The sequence below is a fragment of the Rana temporaria genome, chromosome 3 (assembly GCF_905171775.1).
Source record: "Rana temporaria chromosome 3, aRanTem1.1, whole genome shotgun sequence".
Taxonomy (NCBI): domain Eukaryota; kingdom Metazoa; phylum Chordata; class Amphibia; order Anura; family Ranidae; genus Rana; species Rana temporaria.
This window is the reverse complement of record NC_053491.1, coordinates 207,653,377-207,670,489: the sequence shown is the minus strand read 5'-3', so window position 1 is coordinate 207,670,489 and position 17,113 is coordinate 207,653,377. Positions and strand designations below refer to the sequence as shown.

The 17,113-nt window shown below is 42.4% G+C and overlaps 1 protein-coding gene across 2 annotated transcripts in view; it reads left to right on the top strand.

The window, feature by feature from the left end:
* Positions 1–17,113, top strand: part of LRRIQ1 (leucine rich repeats and IQ motif containing 1) — a 264,195-nt gene that overhangs the window by 110,160 nt on the left and 136,922 nt on the right. The gene's annotated exons all lie outside the window — the stretch shown is intronic.

Here is a 17,113-nt window from a genome sequence, read left to right as displayed (position 1 = left end):
TTAAAAAAATGTTAGCTACAACCAACCAATGGGGCCGAGCTGGCCAGCATTTTGTAAACAAGAGACACTGTGTTTGTATTTCTATATAGGTCATAATTTTTTAACAACAGATTCTATCAATGTAAATGGTGAGCATTTTTTAAATCATGTTTTTGGTTTCTTGTTATTTTTGTAATCTAGAATAAAATTCAAAGAATCAACATTTAGCAATGGATCTCCTGCAGACCCAAGAGATTATCCAGCACTTGCTGGATAAATTTAGGGAAATGCCCATCCTGTGGGATTCAAAGCAGCCCACCTACCACAACAAGGACGTACGAGCGGCAGCACTTGAACAGCTAGCAGCATACATGAGAACATGGGTGCCAGAATGCAGTGCCAACATGGTGAAGGATAAACTTGCCAACCTCAGGGGCACATATAGGAGAGCGTACAAAGCTCACCAAAAGCAGCTAAGATCTGGAGCAGCAGCAAGACCACCAAAGGAACCCAAGCTGTGGTATTACAGCCAGATGTCATTTTTGCGGGATCAACTGGAAGGCAGGCCATCAATGTCAAGTCTGAATCCCAACCTTCCCTCCACGCTACCTCCCAGCGGGACTTCCCCAGATCACCACAGCCCTGCAGAGTCGGATGAAGAGGGCCTGGCTGACAGAGAGGCAGATCTGCGCCTCTACGATGATGAGGTATAGTAGTTTCATAACTATTTATGGAATAATATTAATTATTGTTTGATTCTTGACTTGATATTGGTTAATAAAATACAAGCTGGGAAGCAAAAATGAAAAGTGGTGGGCAAACAAATAGGTGTCAGGGATGACAACTGCAGGGGTCAGAGGGTAAGTCTGTTTTCAAGTTTAAATTCAATGAAAAAAAGAAGATTCAAGCATGAAAATGTGAGTGATTATATTTCGAAATATATTACAACATGTCCCTTTTTTTTACACAGGAAGAAGAGACCAGCCAGGAGGTGGCAGATCCTCTCCTCACTGACAGCCAGGCCGAAGGGGTCAGTGGCAGCCAGGAGGAGGCCGGGCCCAGTGGCGTTCAGCAGCTCCCCAGGACAACCAGCACCAGCCAGGCTCCTCCCCTTTATATTAGGCCACCAGGCCGTAAGAAGAAATTGGGGGCAGTGGAGGAAGCCAGCCTCCAAATGATTAAGGAGGCGAGTGCCATCATGAGGGCCCCCCTCAACCCCACTGAGGCCTACAGTGCCTCCGTGGCACATGATCTGAATAAAGGCACGGAGGAGCAGAGGCAATTGGCCAAGGGCATCATCAACCAGGCCCTTTGGTGGATGCAGAGGGAGCTGCTGACCCCAGACACTGGGCTATGTGATCCGGCCCGGCTTGCTGAACATCATACTCCTGCTGCCACATCATCCCCACCTGCAAGGGCCCAGGGAAGACCCGCTGTAAGGCAGCCTGGAAGGAAGGTTGCAAGGAAGAGGAGACGTTGATGCCCTGCCTTCCATTTGATCCCCCACAAATGGCATCTTGTTTGGACTACCACAGCTTGGGTTCCTTTGGTTATGTGCTGCTGCTTCTGATTTTAGTTTGTGTGCCTCCTGAGGTTGGCTAGTTTAGCCTTCACCATGTTTGACAATGCAAGTTTGCATGTATTTTGCTAGCTGTTCAAGTGCTGCCATTCTGTTTTTGTTCCTTTTTATCATTTGCTAAAATAAAAGACTTTTTCTTGAATTAAAAAACGTGCCTATTGTTTGGAATACTGTGGGTATTATTTTAGGCATAAAACATTACAAACAAATAAAATGTTTCATCTAAAATATTCACTAACTCATGTGGGGGGGGGGGGGGGCATTTGGTGTGCCAACATGGTAGACAATTTAAACAACCTTCAAAATAATCCAGGGAAATATACAAACAAATGCAAAATCCTAACAATTTGCTAATAAAAATTTCTAAATGGTGACATAACTATAAACACATAAATAAAGTGGGAAAGATAAACATTAAACATTAAAAGCAAAAAAATATACATGTGGAGGACCACTAAAAATATGATACGTCGGGCCAATAAAAGATTGCTAAAATCTTACTACATCACAGCTAACAAATGTCACTTTTCAGTATGGAACAACTCAGTTTAAAGAACATGAGCTAAATAACTGATTATTTCTAGCAAGAGAAGAATGAATAAAACGACGGCATCAAGTGTTGTTTATTGTGTGGTTTGCTTCAGTGTTCTATTGCTAGAATTAATCTTTCTAGTGACGAATGTGCCATATCCCAAACAAACGTGAGTTTTACGTGAACGAGCGCTCCCGTGGCCTCATTTAGTCTGAGCATGCGCGGGGTTTTTGTACGTTGGTTTTTGTACTCACCACCAAACATGTCCGTTCGGACAGGATTTGAGCGGACGGTTTTAAAACAAGTTTGCAAATAAATGTCTGGTGAAAAACGGCCCGGCGGGCAAATGTACGGTGAAATTCTGTACGCTCGTAACTACACACGACCAAACATGTCTGCTGAAACTGGTCCGCGGGCCAGTTTCAGCAGACATGTTTGGTCGTGAGTATGGGGCCTAAGTCGGCTGACTGTAGCAGAGCTGCATTTATGGCATCCAGTGTATCTGAGGCTGCTAACTGAGGATGAATAGCCACAATTCGGTTTCCCAGGGTAGATTTGAAGAGTTCCGAGTGGAGCTTCTTCTGAGATCTAGCCCAGTGTATTGTCACCGGCTTGGGTGCTTTTATAACTGGTGGAATTTTGGAAATTGTGAAACTAATTGCATGGTGGTCTGTCCATGGCAAAGGTTCATTTCCCAAAATGTTTATTTTCAGATTTTGTCTGAAAATTAGGTCGAGTGTGTGACCTGAAGCATGCGTGGGTCCGCATATAAGTTGCTGTAGTCCTAACCCTTCCAGGTGATCGATGCAGGCATACGCAATGGGATCCTGTGAGGAGTTGGCCCACAGATTGAAATCCCCGAGCAGCAAAAGATGTTTGCTGTTAAGGGAGTAAGTGGATGTGAACTCCGTTAATGATGGTAGAAACTGCGATTTGGGTCCAGGTGGCCTGTAGCAGAGGAGAATGTGCACAGTCTCCTGGGAGTTAGTTTGAAGTTGAAGAGTAAGGGTTTCCATAAACGGAAGAGGATTTTGAAGGACCGGCTTGGTGATTGCAATATGAAACTTATGAATCACCGCAAGGCCTCCTCCTCTTTGCCCTATTCTGTTTTCCGTTAAGATGCGATAATTTTCTGGCACCAATTCTCCAAGAATGGTGTTGCAGTCATCTGAAAGCCAGCTTTCTGTAATAAAGAGGCAGTCTAGATCGTTTTGTAGTAAGAAATCGTGGATTTCTGATCGGTGTTTTACTGCCGATCTTGTGTTAATCAAAGCACATGATATGTGCTTGAGCTGTGTTGAATGGTTGAAATTTTTGATGGTCGATCGTCGATCGAATCTCAAAAGTTGATCTATTTTTAAGGCCTTTTTGGTGACGGCTGGTAATACTGTTGCGAATTATCTCAGACCCCAAATAGTTTCTGCAGAGTATCGCATTTTAACCATTGTTGCCAGTCACCGGGGAGGGGGGTGCAGGTGTTTGCGTGATAATGGAGAGAAGATTCGCTGAATCCTCACTCTCGGCTTTTTGGTCCAGAGAAAGGCAAAAAAACCCTGGCCGTGCTGGCCAATGTGCTGCGGCAGGGAAAAAAAATCCTTCCTGACCCCTGAAAGGCGATCGGATCAATCCCTGGATCAAACACTGTTAGATTGTGGAGGGGAAAAGGGGGGATGCGGGGTGTCACTGTTGCTGGGGTGTACCAAGATGGCCGCCAGACAAAACACAGGACCCAGGCTTGGGGGGCTGTCAACTGGGTAAAAAGCTGATTGTGCCGATCTGGTTGCTGATCGGGGGATGGTGGGGTCCTTCAGGGATGCGGGGGAATAGTCCTGAGAAATCTGCACTGTTTGGTGGCGTGTGCAGGGTGTATGGTCGGCGCGCCGGTAGGCCGCAGCTGAAGCCGCTGACTTTCCTAAGGCGCGGCGGCCGCGATAAGGACTAGGCTGGCGCGGGCGTGTAAAAGACGCCAAAATACGCTGAAAATTCACCCAGGGGGGGTGGCTGGGGGCCACCACAATCGTGGGTGGCCGTACGGGCGGCGATGCCGAGAGAAAGCGGGGCAGAGAGCCGCAGTGAGGGGCCTGTGTGACGGCTGTCCTGAGAAGGACGGCCGTCAATGGTTCCCCAGGATGGCAGGCCCTGAGAGACAGGGTCTTACCTGCGGAGAAGAGGAGAAGAGGGAGTCCACGGGGAGAGAGGAGCTGGTTCCTGGTAGCTGCGGTTTACCTCGTGCAGCACAAGGTATGCAGAGCCTGCCTAGCTTCTGACTGGCAGGTCCGGGTGAGAGCAGGCTCGTGCGGAAGGTCCGGAGCGCCCTACTCCACCACTGACACTGACTGACTGGCCATTGGTCTCCTTGGGAGTGAGAGTTTGCATCTTGCAATGTGCGGACTGAGGCTGTCCATGTATGAACCGCTTTGAGGATGTCACTCAAAGTAGGTTGTAAAGTGTCATCATTAGAATCCTATTCATTAATATCTCCACCCATATCCTGTTCTGTGTCCAAGTAAGGATCTACATCTGACGGATTACCATGTGGCATCATATCCCCAGCTACATTCTGCCCCTTTGAAGGTGACAGCTTCTGTGTGTAGAAAAGCATATCTCTGGTTGTCTCTTTGCCAGAGGGGCAGGACGAGTTGCCTGCTTTATTTACAGAGACCTTAGGCCTGTCTCCCTGGCCATGTTAAATCTCAGAGGCAGCAGAAGGTGATAGGCGGCTCAGGCAGTCGGTTCCAGTCAGCTGATAAGTGATGCCGGTAACAAAATCAATGTGCGAACCAACAGCGGGAGCTCTGTGAGACACGTCCACTTGCATGCCTAGCTTGGCCACGGCCCCCCTCTTCCAAGCATCTTAAGGATATTTCTCTCCACTATCTGGATGTGGTGAACACAGTGAGAGTTCACTTCTCGGCCACAGACAATTTTGGAAAATGAAATTCACTACTTGTGCTCCCCTGAAGTTTGCCACAAGGATCACTTTGCCTCTCACTCCACCATTGCTCAGTGGATCAGACAAGTTATCGTTAAGGCCTATAGTCTGAAGGATAGGGTTCCACCTCTTCCTAATAAAGCACATTCCACCTGAGCTTCTATTCACACAGAATTTGTACCAGATGGATGTTTAGGAATCCTTCTCTCAGTTTCAGGTATAAGGTACTATAGGCGTACAGGCTGCTCTCCGAAATATGTAGAGTGCTTTTTCGTGTGTTTTGTTGACGTGGTGACATTGGGCCAGATTCACAGCGGAAATACGCCGGCGTTTCTACTGATACGCCGGCGTATTTTCAAATTTGCCTCGTCGTATCTTGATTTGGAATCCTCAAACCAAGATACAACGGCTTTTGGCATATATCCGACAGGCGTACGGCTTCGTATGCCTTCGGATCGTAGGTGTAATTTTCCGGCGGCCGCTGGGTGGAGTTTGCGTCGTTTTCCAGCGTCGGGTATGCAAATTAGCTGTTTACGGCAATCCACGAAGGTACGCGCGTTCGTCGCATTCTCTTACATCGTTTTTTTTTGCGTCGTAAAGTTAAGAGTGCTATTTAGATGGTGGAAAATTACACCATCCATGTTAAAGTATGGCCGTCGTTCCCGCGTCGAATGAAATTTTTTTTTTTTTTGCGTAAGACATCCGGGATACGAAAGTACGTTACGCACGTCGCCGTTCAAAAAACACATTGGGGCGTCGTAATTTCGCGCAAAGCACGGCGTGAAATTTCCAAACTGAGCATGCGCAGAACGCGCCTAATTTAAATGGTACACGCCCCATTTGAATTAGGCGGGGTTGTGCCGGACAGATTTACGTTACGCCGCCGCAAGTTTACAGGCAAGTGCTTTGTGAATCAAGCACTTATGCCGAAAACTTGCGGCGGCGTAACGTAAACGGGATATGTTACGCCGCAGCGCAGGTACATGAATCTGGCCCATTGTTTGTTATGGTGCCTGCTCAACAGCTGGATTACTTTGATTATCCCATTTACAATGTTTTATAGCAGCATTTGTCCTGTACTGTACAATCAGGAAAACAGAATTTTTTTACTTTCATTGGGTACACCAATTGGGTAAACCTTTTCATTGGGTACAGTACAGAACACTAGGCCCCCCCCCCTTTGCGCTTATTACCCCCCTGTTGCTAGCTGTAAAACTGAGGCTAGATGGGAGTTGGGATAGAGGGGGTGCTAATGCAGTCTTTCATTTTTTTTTGCCAAAGTCCAATCACCTGAAGGTAGTTGAATATTTCTCAGTTTTAATGATTAAAAGGAGTCGGTGTCCTGTATTGTACCTCAGAAAATAGACTTTTATGGTAAGTCAAAAATCCTATTTTTATGTTTTTTAAACTTTTTTTGTGACAGTACATGGGAAAGATCGTTTTAATGTTAAGCAAGCAGAGCAGTTATAGACAGAAGCTTTACTGGAAGACCTTGAGTGTCACAGATTGAGAGTAGCAGCACTGCCAAGCAAGGATTGTCTGGATCAATTGCACAGCTCTTTTGGGACCTGAACCCTTGTGTTGCATTCCAGTGGCAGTTTTTCTGTAAAAAATCAACCGTGTGTGCTGGTATTGGACTGTATATCAACATTACTGTAAGTGCAAGTGTGAATAAAGAGGCTGCATTAAAGAAGAACCTGCAGTTCAGAGAGACTGTAAGGGACTGTTTTATTTTGAATCTGTCACACTGCCTCCTGTGACAACCCTTCAATTAACTATACAATATATACAAAGTGGAAGTTGCAGTTCATTGTTAAAGAGTACTTTTAACCCACTGTTCGACAATTTGCCATCCTTTCAGTGCTACCATACACCTGAATAGTTCCCATACCAGTTGGGGAGAATAAGGAAACCTCCAATTTATGGTTGCAACACTATATCCTTGTCAGTATTTTCCACTGTGGGACTGCTAGGGGCCCTCCATATGATTCCTACGTGTACTTTGACTCCTCTACACAATTTAAACCATGTTGTACATTTTTCTAAGTTTAAATAGGAAGACTTCCATTTTGCCAAGTTGCATAAGACTTGCTTCATTCTGAACAAGAAAGCTGGACCTTATTCCTTTGCTGCATTGGCTCAGCTTGCAAGATTTGATCTTGGGTCTAGAGTTCTTAAGCTACAGATACAACTTCTCTCAGTTGTAAGTATCATGCCATGCTAGCTGCATTTGTTTAATAAATCAGAGAAGTGAGTATTGGAAATCACATTATGCCTAAATTTAAATACTGCAGTATTCACATTCAATCATTGAGACATACGTGGACCAATTAAGTTGTTTGTTCAGGAATGTTCTTTTGTGCAACAACCTGCTATACTTTTGTGATGTATACATTAAATGGAAAGTGATGAGGGCAGATGTAAATACTTATAGAAACTCAGCTATAGGCATAAATCATTGGTACACCCTCAGCAGCTCTGAATACATGGAAATTATGTTCCTGGATATATCAATTGATGCATACAACTGCACTGTGGCTAGTATGTTAATATAATTATTGTTGTTACTTCTTCCACAATAAGACTACCCACTTGTACCCACTGGCATAGCAGACCTCAGCTTTACAGAAGGCAAAAGATAGGAACAATACAGACAAAATTTGTATTTTTCATCACAAATTGCTACCATTACATTCTTTCCCACACTTGCAATTTTTTGCAAATATTTGAACTGTGTGCTGTGGTAGAACCTTTTATTTGTGATAACCCAATGCTACAAATATTCAACCTTTCCTAAAATCCATTTATTTCCAATTTTCAGATATTTTTTAGGCAGTTTTGCTTTGATATTTGAAGGACTGTCCTGGTCTCTGCTTTCAGGTTATTTCCAGTATTCCCTCTCTGAATTAGCACCAGAGCTGTGGCAATTTGTTCATGGCCTCGTCTGTGAAGACTCACTGTTGTGAGTGGCCAGCAGGTTATGCTGTATTGATATTTTTTTCACTTATACTTGAGATGTACATGTGGTAATGTCACAGAAGCATCTGTGACTGGACACTGTGTGGAACCTTTTATTGGTATTTTAGTAAGCAGGTGATCCCTCCCCTTTATTACTTTCTGAGCTGTTTGTATCTATGTGCTTGGCATTCTGGCACCATGTATACCCAAAATGCCCTTTGAATCTACTGACGTTTATTTTGTTTATTGGGGACTTGTCAATTTTACCCATTATGTCTCTGGTGGCCAGGCATTGGTTTGCTTGAATCACCTTTTTGAATCTCCTGCCACTTCTGTTGCTAAGCTGGGATTTGATGATTCAGCAGACAATTTTAGTGTGTGCACAAACCCCCCCCCCCCCCCACTTCCACTCCTCAAAGTAGTCTGGTCCTATGTAAATTAAGATTTGAAGAGTCCACTGCTCCTTTCTGCTTTCTAGTTTAACAAATGTTATATTTAAATCAAATGTCCCCAATTTTTTATTAAATAGCCCATAGGTAGCATCTATTGTTTTTCCTGCATAAAAACAATGGTGTTTCTCTTCAAAGAAGTGTGTGTGTCCTGTTAAATCCAGCTGTGATTCTTCCTCGCATGACCACTTACTCTATCAAGGCATAATTGGTGAATATGAGCACGTGTGATGTGTGCGTTTCAAGTGTTTGTCTACATTAATTCAATAATACATTAACGTTTTATCAGCTATGGACTTTGATAAATCAATTCAACATCCACATTTTTTATTTTTTGGACAAGGGATTATGTTTCTTGGACGTTTTATGAATAATGGTATATTAAAAATTATGGAGTTGTTGAATTCAGAGTTGAATCTCTTCAAACAGTATACGTTAATGAACTTTATGTAACCCCTTGATACCTGCTATGGAATTAACCGTAAAATTTTCCGACCGACTGCTTACTTTCATGTGCAGCCAGTGATAACACCATCAAAACCCATGTACTAAGAAGTTATGTTTTACAAATGAAACCAATGGATCAGTTCTTACACTCCTTAGGGGAATGCATTTCATTGCAGCCATGATTAATGCAGCCATCTGAGTGCCTGCGTATTCACTAGGAAGTTTTCACTAAATTAAATATTGACTCAGCCCTTCAACATGTGAGGAACAGCTGGAAAAAAACTACTGTTGAGATCCTCTAAGTCCCAGATATATTTCTTAACACATTCATCAAATTGATTTGGCACGTATTTAATTTATAACTATTCAGCACTGGTTTGTTCATATTTATTCACAGTGGTCATAACGCTTTCACTCATCAATGTCCCCTGTAAAAGGAAATTTGATATAAATCAAGTTGGTTTTTAACATTTTGAACAGTGTTCACCTTAGTGTAGAACTCTATATTGGCTTTTCGTAAATACTGTATAAAGAAATACTAGAGTACTGGAAATATAAATGTCGGTGGTTATTGTCATTTTACTTTACTGTTAATTTGCCTCTTTTAACTAAAGTATTTCTTTCCTTTTTTGCATACATATATACGCCGCTCCTAAAACGCCCCTGCCCATTGAAGAGAATAGGCAGCGCCACCGAAACGCCTGCAAAGCGGTGTTACACTGGCATTGTAAACCCATTATTGGGCCGATAGCGGGGGTTAAAAGTGCCCCACTGGCGTCCGAAATGTGCCGCTAAAACGACGGTAAAGAGCGGCTAAAAATAGTGGTGCTTTACAGCCGACACCCCCACCACCTCAGTGTGAAAGTGTTCCCAAGTTAGTTGTTAAAATTAGCAGTTTGGATAGAAAATCATCATAAAATGTTTTTGTATACCTGAGAACTAATCAATGATGTTCTAATCCTGTTTTTGCATTTTGTCTTTTCTCTTCTTGTTCAACAGAATTCAAAATTTTGACTGTACATTTATGTAGGTGCACTGAAGCTAGAGCATTAACGTTTTCTAGGACTTTTCGATTCACATATAAATATCAAAACTCACGAGCTATGTTGACATATTCGGTCCCTAGTACCAAAATAAGATCATTACACTGCCCTAAGTGTCCATGCTTTTGCCTCTAGCAGGGGTTACCGGATATTCCAACAAAGTGCACAGACTCCTCTCAAGATCCTGCATTTAGTCTGAAGCATATATGTGAACTTTTTAGCTGTTCTGTACAAAGAAGATAGGGTTGAGACTATAAAGGAAAGGTCTTTGATAATAGATATTTTTTTAAAGCCACAAATCTATCAACAATGCCTTTCTTGTTGGACTTAGTTTTCCATGTGACTCAAAGTTTAGTAATCTGAAATATCACTATCCTAATAACCAAAGGCCTACGTATGGCTAAAACAGCAATGAGAGAAGTAGCACTATTCAATGAAGTGCTGATTGCTGAAGCTGTTTTTATTACCAGAGCTCAGTGAGCACATAATTTATGGACATTGAAAATATTCATACATCACACTGAAGTATGTTTAATTCTCTTATCTCTACAAACATAAATTACAGGATACCTAAAACAAAGAACGATTCTAGTTCTTTGTTCATAAACAAAATGCATTTTCTCTCTCGCCCATTGAGGGACACGACTTGGTAGTAAGAGTTCTAGGGTTATACTGCTGCCTACAGGAGAATTAGACACATGGTAAAGGTCTTGACACTGTATCCCCTCACACACCTGTTCAGTTTCATAGGCGAATGGATGATCCTTCCTTTCTGCTCTAATTTTTTACTAAATTTAAAGATATTTTTTTTATTATCAGCTACTGCTCAGCTAAATTCAGGCTAAATATTGTAAACCCTAAAATTTCTCAAGTCGGCCAACAAGCACAGCTTTTGCTGGTTCAATGAGTATACTGTTTTCTCTCTGCAGTCAACAGTGACAACCTGCTTGTGTTCCAGTCAGTACAGGACTCCGATATTCATGTCGGAACAGTATGTCTGTGGATTCTTTGTGGACTCATTGAGACCAAAACCGTCAGTTGTTTTTCCTGAGGTGTCTCTGAAGACTCACTTCTCATTGGTTGCTTAAAAGACCTGTGTTTTTAGAATTTCTTCTTTACAGTGTACCTGAGTTTTTTTTTCTCTGCTGTGTTAATTGTATCACAGATGCAGCTGTAGTAAAGGCTGGGCACTGTACATAAGGGACAAAAGGTATTTAAAGTGCTTATTGTTAATTTTTTACTATTAGCCTTGCAAGTTGGGAGAACCAACCTCTTTATTAATATCCATGCCCTGTGTGTATTTTTTTTTCTGGTGGTTAGGCAATGTATGTCTGAACCACCATTTGAAATTCCCTTCCTGGCCAGGTTTTTCTAAAGATGCAGCACTGTTTAACTGTTTTTAGATAGTTAGGGTTTGTTCTGCGCTGATGGTTGATTATACTATGATGAGCGCTGCTGTCTCTACCTTAACACCTACCTAAGTAGGGTCTATTTGAAAATAAAGGAATTCTAGTGGCTGTGGTGCTGCTCTGTTATAGGTGTTTTCTTGGATGTATTCACCCAATGTTAAAGCTTTGTGACCTTTGTGAATGTATGTGAATTATTTCATCAAAAGTATAGTGACAAGTGCTAATGCTACTCTATAGAGACATACACACATGTAAATCATAAAATGTTTCATATATATGAATAATAAAGTGGCAGGTGCAAAAATTAATCAACAATCTTCAAAATATAAACTTTATATCATTCATAAATTAAATCCAAGGTGCATAAACGTGATAAATGGTGATGAAAAGTCCTATTGTAATATTTGGATCCTAAAGTTGATAAACAGTCTGTTTGGAAATGAGCACCATCCTACAAAACAAAGTGACTTGTGCCCTTTTCTCTTCATTTCCAGTCTTTTTATCTACTTTAGGATCCGAATATGACAATAGGACTTTTCATCACCATTTATCACGTTATTGCACGTTGGATTTAATTTATGATATAAGGTTTATATTTTGAAGATTGTTAATTAATTATTGCACCTGCCACTTTATTCATATATATGTAACATATGTAATATATGTAACATTTTATGATTTACATGTGTTTATGTCTCTAAGGGCTCATTTACACTTGTTTTGGCTTAAACACACACTAGTTAACACTTGCTTTAAAACAAGGCTTTGGACAATCTTTGTTAAAGCTCTCTGAACGCTACTCAAAGCTACTGTCACTAAATAAAATCGTTAGCTTACACCTTGCTTTTACTTTGCTTTGCTTCAGCTTCACTTCAAAAATGATACCCCATGTAGCTTTAGTTATGCTTCAAAGCCTCCATAGAAGTCTATTTCAAAGCTCGCTTGAAGCCCCAGAGAAGCCTAATCGAAGCCTCAACAAAGCCCCACCAAAGGCTCAGCGAAGCTGCACCAAAGCCTCACCGAAGCCTTTGACTGTCATTCAGAGAGCTTTACCAAAGCGTGTTTTTCCATTGAATATTAGGTGAATACATCTAAGAATACACCTATAACAGAGCAGCGCCACACCCACTAGAATTCCTTTATTTTCACTGTTTAACTGTGCTCACACTGAGCTCTCTGCCTCTGATGGAATTTTTCCCTTTAGAAGGAGCTCTTTAATAGCATACAGGGATTGGTACCACTAAATATCTATAGCAATGGCAGTTAACCCTTAACAGCTGCTCTCCACATGCTTCTCACAGCACTTGACCACAAGCTTCTCTGAAAAAAGGATTTGCAGCGGCCTGGAATTTGGATAATGTAGCCTCCAGGGCACTGTGAGTACAAGGAATTTAACACTTGTATGACTGTGACAGCAGTGTACGACATGTTTTCAGTCACTATTACATGAGACTGTGGCAGGACTTTGCCTCTTTCTGGTGTTATAAGGAATTGTTTGGGAAAGTGTACCATGTTGCAACAACATGGTTACAGAGCCATTACTGCTAACTTAACCCCCGGTACACCAAATCTAGTTTTGTGTCCATTAGTATGTAGCGCTACCCCCTCAGGAGCCGCTGATTGTTGTTGGGATCGGCCTATTAAGTTACCTCTCAGTGTTGTCTAGGGGTGTAGTTGATGAGTAGAGTAGTAAGCGAAGTAGTGAGCGAATGTCCAGTCAATGAATAAAGGTTTTCAAATGCTTTATTTCCAGGCCCAACATGGCCAACATCAACATGAGGTATAGCAAGAATGTTGATGAAGCAAAAGAGAACTTTGCAGTATCAGGCCTGGATAAGAACCAAGCAATCCTGCTCTCAACAGCACAGTAGTGGTAGTTACAGTTCATCGCCACTCTAGCCAGAGTGGGTGAAGTGCCCCCGGACATACTTCTGCCACAAGCCTGGCAGCCGAAGTGTCACTTTTAGATTGCTGGGAGGAACAGGCCTCTGCCACAGGCCTGGCTCTAGGGCCTCTGCCACAGGCCTAGTACTTTAAGTGAACCGAACGGATTGAGCGAATCCTCCGAGTAGATTAAGTAAGGGTCAGCGGGTGACAGTTAAAGTGTACCTGTCAATGTCCTGGTCACCAGATCCCCAATGGTTCGTTCAAGCCCTGTTGGACAACCTGCCTCCGGGGTTCTCCTCAAGCCGACCCCTCATCGAACAGCACACAGCCTGGGATCTCCTCAGTAGAGCTGGGGACCCAGTAAGTCACTGGGGTCCCTTTTCAGGAACATGGAGCTCCGCATAGCGTGTGACCCCGGCCTGGTAGGCCATCGCCGGGGTCCGTTGGATGCGCACACCCTGAAGGTGGGTGCCGCACCTGGAACCCGCGAAGAACCACACAAAATGGCGTCTGCCACAGATAAACTCTCCCCCAACATGCCCCACGAGGGAAAACTCCTCTAATTGGCTGCTGGGGAAAAGTGGCTCTGCCAGAACCCCTCTAGCGCCACCTGTCGCCCAGGGGTGGAATCGGCACCCCTGGAGCGCAGACTGACCTACAGGACAGTTCAGGAATGACAGCAGCCCATAATTTAGCAAATTGTGAATGGGAGCAAAATAACTCTCTCATTCCCCACTAACTTTAGCGTAGTGCCCATACTGAAAGTAAGGGGGCGCTACAAGTATTTTTGTGGGTTTTTGGTAGCCCATTCCTTAAGGTAAATTCCCTGTTTGGGCATAGGCAACTGTGTGGCACCAACATAAGGACATAAGATCATAACAATTCTCTCCTCCATGGGATTTAGAAAGTTGGACAGCCGACATCCTCAAAAATTGCCTTGAAGAGTGTGATGCCTCGTTTATCTGTTAGCTAGCTGTGGTTTCTACTGGACTGGATTGATCTCTTATTTCTTAAACTCTTGGTCCCTAGCTTTGGTGGTCTGCATGTTGATACCTAGGTACTGATAATCAGGCATTTTGGATTCTGTAATCCTAAAAATGTTTGATGCTCATAAATCTTCTTCCCTCAAGATTTTTCTTTTTGTTTACAAACGTTTTTGTTTATTGAAGTATATGAATTATAAAATCTTGTGAAAGTATACATCAGAAATTTGACGTCAAGAGGACATCTTTGATAACAAAAATAAAGAACAATTCCGAAGCATACAGAAAAGTCATTTGAAAATACTGATCAATCAAAATGACAGTTACATAAAGAAGTAGGGGGGGGGGGGTAAACCTGATGCCGCGTACACACAATCGTTTTTCGGCATGAAAAAAAATTACGTTTTTCAGCATGTCCAAAAAACAAAGTTTTTCCAACTTCATCATTAAAAACGATGTTGCCCACACACCACCATCGTTTTTGAAAAATAATGAACAAAGCGAGGTGACGTACAACACATACGACGGCACTCTAAAGGGGAAGTTCTTTTCGCCTTTGGGCTGCTTTTAGCTGATTCCTTGTTAGTAAAAGACGATTCGCGCTTTTTTGTCTGTTACAGTGTGATGAATGTGCTTGCTCCATTATGAACGTCTCATAACTTGCTTCTGGGCATGCGCGGGTTTAAAACGTCATTTTTGCCCACACACAATAATTTTTTACAGCCCGAAAAACTAAATTTTTAAAAACAACGTTAAAAAATGCAGCATGCTTTTACTGTAAGAAAAAAAAATGCAACATGTTCGATTTTTTTGTCGTTTTTCAGAAGCCAAAAAACGATGTGAAGCCCACACACGATCATTTTAAATTACGTTTTTAAAAACGTCGTTTTTTTTTCATGTCGAAAAACGATCGTGTGTACGCGGCATAAGAGTGTTGCTCATGCAAGGTCTGGTAACTTGCATTTAGTCCTGTTATAGCAAAATATGCTTATGGGCTTTCCACGCTTCCCATCTACGCTCACAGGTGCATTTTGTCCTGTATTCAAAATCCACTCCATTATCATAACCGTATCACTTCTGTCCAGAATGTTGGATAGGGGTACTATGGGGGACTTCCAATGAAGAGCAATGGCCCATAAGGTTGATACGCAAATAGTGTGTATAAGACATTCCTCCTTGCGGAAGATACCTGGGATTGATGCTCCAAGTAGACACATTGAGATTGTGCGCTGTATGGGAGTACCAGATATAGCAGAAGCAATAGCAGTCACTTTTTTTCACACTGGAGAAAGTCACCCACAATCCCAAAAATATGTGTTTAAAGGTACCTGGAAGCTGGCAGCCCCTGAAACATAGTCCAGACATTCCTGGGAATATGGCCTGGTGTCTGGAAGGAGTATAATGCCCTGCAAGATTTTTCATCAAAAACTGGTGTGAGTCTCTCGGGAATTTTCCCCCATGGGCCTTTTTTATTGGACCATCTTCTTACATTCTTCTAGTTGGGGGGTAGAACAACATTTGATCCTTCAAGGCACTTTTTTTTTTTTTTTTTTTTTTTTTTAACGTCCTCTTGCTATTTCTTTGCTGATTTGTACTGTTATACAAGAGGCTACACACTTTTCTCCCTCTGTTAGGCCTCCACTTCTGCTGTGGATTTAAATCTAGTATTGTCGGTGTTACAATGACCTCCTGTTCAACCTATTTAGGACATATCTTCGAGCAGTACTCCCCCATAAGGTAGCCATTGGTGTGATCATGTCTATAGCCAGAAGTGTTTCCGAGGCATCCGTTTTGCCTGGAAGGGAGTCACATTTATTCCTAGAGCAAGACAATTTTTTTTTGAGACCAAGAACCTCCTCTTTACCATAAGTGGTTTCTGTTTTTCACCTTTATGAAGATATTGCATTGCCTTCCTGTGTCTGACATCAGTTCATTACAAAGAGATTTCTCTCCATTGCCTGGATGTGGCCATGAGGGTTCATGTTTTTTGCTTCTTTTAGGCAGAGAGATTCATTTTTTTGTAATTTTAGAGGGTCCTTAAAGCAGGGGTCCACCCTAAAAAAAAAATGTAACTAATGTCTTTTTTTTAAAACATTTGAAAAAAAAAAATTTACTTACCAGAAATGGCTGTTGCTAGGCAGTCTTTTTAATCTGCCACTTCCTACTCCGCGGTGCTCCTCGGTCTTGTCTTCGTGTTGCCTCCTGGGAAATGAGCCGCCCATTCACAAAGCACCGCACGACTCGCACATGCGCAGTAGGAAACAATCAGTGAAGCCGCAAAGGTTCCACTGCCTGTTTCCCTTTGTTAGGATTGTGGTGCCGGCACGCGATCCGATGGACAGATTGGCCTCGGAGGGGCTGACATCTTGGGCTCCCTGGACATGTAAGTGTCCTTATTAAAAGTCAGCAGCTACAGTGTTTGAGGCTGGAACACCACTTTAAAGAGGCTATTTGGCTCCCAGATCTGCTATCTCTAGTAGATATGACAGGATACAGGCTTATGAGTTATGAGATAAAGTGTCTGTTTCCCATTAAAGCCCACTCCACTAAGGAGAGGAATTGTGTACATTGAGGGACTTCTATGTTCACTCACATTCCTGTTTTCTATGTGCCTAGTTTACATTTCTCCTGAAGGCAGCAGTAAAACCCAAGGTCTTTTACTATGAAGTTATGTCAATGGACTCCCGGAAAACAATTTTACAGTGAGAGTAAATTTCCAGTTTTCTCTATCATCTATCTATTTTAGAAAATAATTGTTATTTTATAAAATCACATTTTATTTCCCCTGCTCAACGAGGCTTAGACTAATAAATGGCCAGCATTGTGGTCCAATAAGTATGCAATTTAATTGCCCAGTGCTCAACATATTACAATGGTAACATTGTATGAAATACAAATAGAATTTCTGAGCTTGG